The sequence below is a fragment of the Anopheles moucheti genome, chromosome 3 (assembly GCF_943734755.1).
Source record: "Anopheles moucheti chromosome 3, idAnoMoucSN_F20_07, whole genome shotgun sequence".
NCBI classification, from domain to species: domain Eukaryota; kingdom Metazoa; phylum Arthropoda; class Insecta; order Diptera; family Culicidae; genus Anopheles; species Anopheles moucheti.
This window is the reverse complement of record NC_069141.1, coordinates 55,275,127-55,282,503: the sequence shown is the minus strand read 5'-3', so window position 1 is coordinate 55,282,503 and position 7,377 is coordinate 55,275,127.

Sequence of the window (7,377 nt, the reverse complement as noted above, 5' to 3'; positions counted from 1 at the left end):
GACCGAAATGCACAAGACTGTCCAACTTCCGGCTGGAACACATTAGCTGGCCGTCGTCTGATGGGTAGTTGGAAGGCGTAAGGGTGGAGGTGTATTTGGATAAGGTTCATCTGTCTGTGGAAATTTGCTTAATGTCGCTTCATCTGGGGGTGATAAAAATTTATCATTTGTTGCCTTGCTGTGCAGATTAATGTGCGAGTTTTATTCACTACTTGGTGGAAAGGTTGCGGAGTTATTTGAAAAGCACTTTGGTTTCTGTACCGGCAGAGAAAGTCAATTTACCAAACTGTGTTAATCGTTACGTTTAGTGTAGAAATAGCAGCGAGATGGACCTGCTCTACGACGGTAATTCTCTAATTTTTTACATATATAATTATTGAATCATAATATTTCAAATAATTAGTTCTTCATTATTCAATAGAATCTACAAGAACCAACCTGCACTGATTGTGGTCCCACTTTTATATATGATTTTACATACGTTAACATTGGTATCCTCATCATTTCCCATCGTCTAAAAGGCCTAAACAGGAAGCTTGAACCCACTTTCATAAAGTTAATAAAAATAAGTATTTTTACCATTGTAGCATATCTGCTATACAGTATTAGAAACATTCCAAAATCTATTTATGTTGAAATTCACCCCATGCTCCTCTCTTGAGATATTAAAACAAGAACTGCAATAAACAATTAACGCAAATAGCATAAACCTCAGACGCAATTAGAACAATTATTAATCGCTCACAAGTTGCAGGTACACATTCAATGCACACAATTTGCATGTACAAATCCAATATGCAAAACATAAAAAACATAAAAAATATGCTAAAGAGGCATCAACCGCGCAAAGAGCTTACGCAATGCCAATCCATACCCTATCAATACGCTGTGCAAAAAAACCCATCGCGACCTCGTTGCAAGACAGTACAGGTGCGCTTCACGCCAGAATAGCAACCTTTGCAATATAGCAATAGACCCTACACCTCTGCGCTTGACTTGGTTCTAGTTATGGAACAGATGATATATGGTGAACAGATGAACAGATGATTCTAGATATCGAACAGAACTACGCCACCCAATAAATAAGAACTAGAACTCAAGAAAATAATTAAATCAACCAATCAAAATTCAGACAAACAAAAGTATCAAATTGCCACTAGTCCGGTATGTAGGTTAATGGAAATTTCCATCAAAATTGTTCTCAAAATGCATACCCTCAATTATGATATAAATAAAGACTGACCGTTCACACGCAGGCACTCGCGGACTCGCGGAGACTCGCAGTCACTTCTTTACGCGATAACTGTCGTAGTTGATCGTCATAACCAACAAGGAAGTCAAGTGTGATTTGCGTTATGGGGGACTCTGTCCCCATTAATATTAATAATATCTATAATTTTACACCATCACGGCAGTGTTAAAGCGTTAACCAATTCGGAAGCGCTCAATTCGTTTGTTTGCACCTGTTGTCCAAATCGCCCACCGCGCTTACGTCGCAAGTTCATACGCCGATCACAGGGTAGGTCAATGTGTCGTGGAACTAAACTAAGGTAACTTGAAAATAATAATTGTTTTAGGAAACTATATTAACTGTTAACAACTATCGTTAGCATTATGGAGGTCTCGTGTTTGAAATAAATCTCTAGCAATTCAAAAGTCAAGAGTTTCACTTGAAATTTGAGAATGTTCAGGTTGCTTTTCGCTATGGAGTAATTCGAAGTGGAGACGAATTTAGATGCCCCCTTCTAGCAGCATAGGTTTCCGATCACAATGGAGACGAGGACATTTGCTCGTGTTCGTGTTCGCTTCCCCGTCGGCCATTTGCTCCGCGTTGCCGAACTAAACGAAAAGTGCCCCGTTGAATAACAAGAGGAATATATAAAATGCGATACTCTCTGATTTCTTGCGCATTAAATAAAAGAACACGTGAATTCGCCTGTGGTTGATGTCGCTGTGTGTCCACTCTTTTTATTTCCGTCTGTCACTGAACTGTCAAATTTTAGCTTGACTGATAGTTACGTTACGTTTACGTTTATATGCTATGTTTAGTTGCTGGAGTTTAACCACTACATATACAATCCTTGGTAAAGAATTTAGGTTCCTGTAAAATTGCACGTATCGATTTAAATAATCACCAATGTACTTTAGTGTGATTTCAAATTGTTTACGAATAGAATATATCTTGAGGCATGACTATGGCTAAGGTTTAGCATATTCAAATAAAATTCCATGGAAAAGCTATGTGAATAATGTCCACGAACTATTTTCAGCTGAATGTAGCATCTTAAATCAGCTGATGTGATTTCTGTTTCAGCTGTTTTCTTGTTATCACAATCAACTGATCTGATGAATATTTAAACTCATTGTAATAACAGGTGGGCTGATAATTGTTTGGCCTAACACATTTATCGCGCTAGAAGATTTTTATCCATATCATATTTCGTTTGTACCAACCTTCAAAGGAATTCTGTCCAAATTTGACAGCACTCGGACCATAACCTAATGAGCTAGAGCATTTTGTGTGACGCAGCTTTTGTGCTTTGAATAATCATGGAAAAGAAGGAATTTCGCGTGATGATAAAATATTAGTTTCTGAAGGAGAAACATATAGTTAAAGCCAAAAATTGGCTTGATAAAGAGTCTTTGGACACTGCTCTACCAAAATCAACCATCAGATATTGGTATGCTAAATTTAAAAGTGGTAAAATGAGCCCTAAGGACGGTGAACACAGTGGAAGCCCAAAAGAGATGGTTACTGACGAAAACATTAAAAAAAATCACAAAATTATTAAGAACACCCATAATGTGAAGCTGATCGAGATAGCTCACACCCTAAAGATGTCTAAGGAACGTGTTGGACATATCGTTCACGAGTATTTGGATATGAGATAGCTCTGTGCAAAATGGCTGCCGCGCGAGCTCACATTTGAATAGAAACAACAACGATTTGATGTTTCGGAGCAGTGTTTGAAGCTGTTTAAGCGAAATAAATCCGAGTTTTTGCTTTAATATGTGTCCATGGATGAGTCTTGGTTTCTCCACTTCACTCCAAAGTCCAATAGACAGTCATTCGAGTGGACTGGACGCGATGAATTTGCTCCAAAGCGGGGGAAAACGCAACAATCAGCTGGCAAGGTTATGGCGTCAATTTTTTTGGGATTTGCGAGGAATAATCTTAATAATCTATCTTGAGAAAGGAAAAACCATTAACAGAGACTATTAAATCAAGTTATTGGAGCGTTTGAAGGACGAAATCGCTAAAAAACGACCGCATTTGAAGAAAAAAAAAGTGTTTCATCAAGACAACGCACCGTGTCACAAATCAGTGAAAACAATGGCAAAAATTAATGAATAAGGCCAAGAAAAGCTTCGCCACCCACCGTTTTTCGTAGATCTGGCTCTCAGTGACTAATTCCTATTCTTAGATCCCAAAAAGATGTCCTCTGAGAAGAAATTTTCGTCGGATAAAGAGGTGTTCGCCGAAATGGAGGCCTTTTTTGAAGCAAAGGACAAATACTACTACAAAAAGGGTATCGAAAAATTTAAATACCGCTAAAATCGGTGTATCGCCCTTGAAGGGACGTATGTTGAATACAAAAAAATAATTTCGCCAAAAAAAAGTGTTTTACTGTCATAGGCCAAACAATTATCAGCCCACCTGTTAAATTCGATAAAAATGCACCAAACCCCGCTTCATCCTTTGGCCTTTAAATGGATGTACCATAACTCATACGAGCGAAACATACCGTTTCGATTGTTTATGTTTCAGTGCGTGTTTTCTCATCCACTTCGCAATAATAAACGGTATTCAATTATTGAATCTTCTTCTTTGAAGCATCCAATAACTGTTAACCTTTCCGTTGATCGGAGCTGATTGTTAAATCTGCCGTTCCCTGACGGCCCGCAGTGTACCCGCCGGCCAGCAATATCATGAAAATGTCAAGCTGTGGGTGTGGGTGAAGCTGCACCCACACGAAACATGAATATTCAAGGCACAGATACCAATTTTGTGAAAAGCGACAGCAGCAGCCAGAAGAAGCAAACAAAACAAAAGCGTCCTGGCGCTCTGGCAGAAAACAAGGCAAACAAATCCATTATGACAGTACAACAAAAAAAAAAGAACAACCGATGGAACTGGGTGGTGACCGTAGGAAGGAAAAACATAAACAGTATTAAAATTCGAAACAACAGCGCAAAATGGTGGCAACCGGTTGGCAAACGGTTGGCGGACGGCAGTGGGAAACGAAAGGAACGTTTATATTTTTTTACCGCTTTACCAAATCCGCTTCCGGGATTTCCCGCTTGGGCCGGTTTTCCCGCGATCGGTAGGGCAATTTGTAATTAAAAACACTCGAGAGTTTAATAAATTTTCCCAACGGGCATTTTGCGAGGCGCATCGGCACAGGTGAGTATAGGTGCCCGGAAAGTGGATGCACTTGTGTATGCGCCAGCCAGAGCTGCATTTTTCGTCCCTCCAAAGTGTGGGGGGAGGTGATGGTGTAGTATGGGCAGCATTATCAACTTTTAAAAGTAACGTTATATTAAGCTCACTGGTTCTCATTTTTGTAGGGTTCAACAATGAACAAAACAGGGGCATGCTGTGACGACCTGGATGATTACGATGATATGGTTGATTACTTATCATGTTCGCGGTAGAAGGCTTATTTGCGTTAAACATTTTGTGTGATAAGGGATGATCCAAAATTTGTGAATTAAGATGTAAGAGGGACATCTCATATCAGATTGGGTGAAAGCAATAAAACTGTTTTACGAAAGTAAACATTGCATGCTTTATGTTGTGTCATTTTAGGGGTTATTATAAATTATTTCATGATAGCCACGATTGGCCGTACGATAAATTAACAACGCAGTTGAAAATTGTAAGCATTTTCCGCAGTTTGAACGGTGTAAAGGACAGGTTATGTTTGGATTTAATCACACTCATAGTTCGATTCCACTAGCAGAACCAACACACAACAGGATCCCCTTTAGCCCATAATCCTGCATCAGCATCCAAAACCCGGAAGCACCATTCAAGGAAAAGTAGAATGTCCATACAAAAAGCCACCACAGCCACATTTATCCCCCGGCTGAATGATGACACCTGTGGGAAATGTATTTATGTGTCTCCGTAGTGACGTTGTCGCATAAATTAAAATCGTTGCACCGTTGCGCCTCCCGTTAAAGCGCAGCGCCTTCTTCCTTCCGGCTGTCCGTGGCACGCTGTCTGCATCACGGTTCGGAGCGTGAAATTGAATTCACAACGTTTAGCATGGAAATGCAATCCACATCCCCACCGTTGGTTGCGAGTGTCGCGGGTGTCTGTGGATATGAAGAATAACGAGCATACCACCAGGCATCCATTGGGGATGGATTTTCGATGACGGATGTAGTGACATTCGCTCTGATACGGAACGTTGCTTTCGTAAATGATGAGCTGCATCGTGGACCGGTTTTGGGGAGAAATTTGCTCCTTTGTGTGGAGAAGTTAAAGTAGTAGGTGGATTTGGATTGAGGTGTATTGTGGCGATAGCGCGTTTAGTGCAGGGAAAGGACAAATATTGTTGTAGAAAATGATTTTTCGGCATCTTTTCTTATAGGAAATGTTAAATAGCTTAAAGTAATGTTGGTTCTGGCTCCAATAATTTTTGCTACATCTTCTAACAGATTGGTAGATTGAATGCAGGCATTTAAACTCGTGGATCATGAAACGGTCTTATCATGTACAACAATAGCACAGATCGGTCTCAGAATCGAATTGACTCCTGTGATCTTTATAAAAATCTATCTATCTTTTTTCCACGTAGTTTATCATTTACAGAATACTGTCTCAGTGTACTGTTATTCAAATTTTGAACAAACATATTGCTCCTATATATTGTACGGCACAAGAGCCAATCAAGACTCTTGACACCACTCTTAACCTTATGAAAATAAGGTAGGTGTACTACAGGGCAGCGTCTTAGGACCGCTCTTGTATAACTGTTAAACAACGGACGTCCCCGCACTAAATGACAATACAAAGTTATCTCTTTATCAACAGAAATATCTGGCATATCTACATGGTGGACTGCAAAGAACATTAACAAAATATGTAAAATACCAAAACGCAAGTTATTGTATTACCCTGTAGAATAAATTTGTGGCTTTCCACCATCAGGCGTAGAGTAAAGTGTATTAAACTAGAAGGCCATGCGATCACATGGGACTCCCATGTTCGCTATCTTGGTGTAGTTATAGATCGCAAATTATCTTTTAAACAGCACATCAACCATATAAAAACAAAAGTCCTTGGGACACTGATGAGCCTTTATCAAAAGGAATGGAGGACTTACAACGGAGAACAAGATCATTCTCTACAAACAAGTAATATTGCCTGCAATACTGTATGGATCAAATGCATGGGGAACATGCTCCCCCGCCAATATGCTTATTCTACAACGAATACAAAGCAAGATCTTAAAAATAATCCTAAACTTACCTCTTAGATACAGCACCCACGACCTCCACAAATTAACACAAATTACGCTAATATACGAGAGGATGCGTACTGATTTGGATCGCCTTAAAAATACCAGCTCACGATCCAACTCCGAGCTCATAAGAGATATTTTCTTGTAAATATTTTTATTATTTTCTTCGGTAATAGGGTAGGTTAGTTAGGTTAATGATATATTATTAAGTAGATGTAAGCTAGCTCTAGTACTAATGTTTAAGGTTTAGTTTCATGACACAGGTCCAATATGAAAGTTGATCCTTTTCACTTTCCACTTTATAATTGTTCTTTTCTAATTCCCGAATCGTTAGTCTGTCTTAACCTATCTTTTCCAATATCCACAGAATTAATTTCTATCCATAGAGTAAATATTTAGTAATAGCAAACCTATTTAGTACAAAGCACCTGCGACAGTACACTCATTTTCTTTGTAAATATGGTTTATTATGAATAAATTCAACAATAATTGTTCTTTAAAGAAAAAAGACTTTTGACACATAATAATGAAATGATAAATGTAAATTTTTCGTTTCCAATGCGAATTAAACGTATTAAACATAACATATATCAATTATATTAAACAGTTGATATCAATATCAATGATATCGACGTAATTATCATCTGATGCTGAGGCTCTAAAGCTTACTGTTCACTATTTATTTCGTGAATTGATCGCTTCTATGCTCACGGTACATGGATCATACTCAGATGACATCTACTTGGCATCAAAGGACGATGTCGCACATCATATGCTCAAGATTATCATAAAAGCCAGTATATTTATATGATTCTGAAAAACTCAACGGATATGTTTTTGTTCGTACATTCTGCATTTTATGTTTACCCAATTCTTTTTTTTATGCTCGTAGTTGAGAGATGGT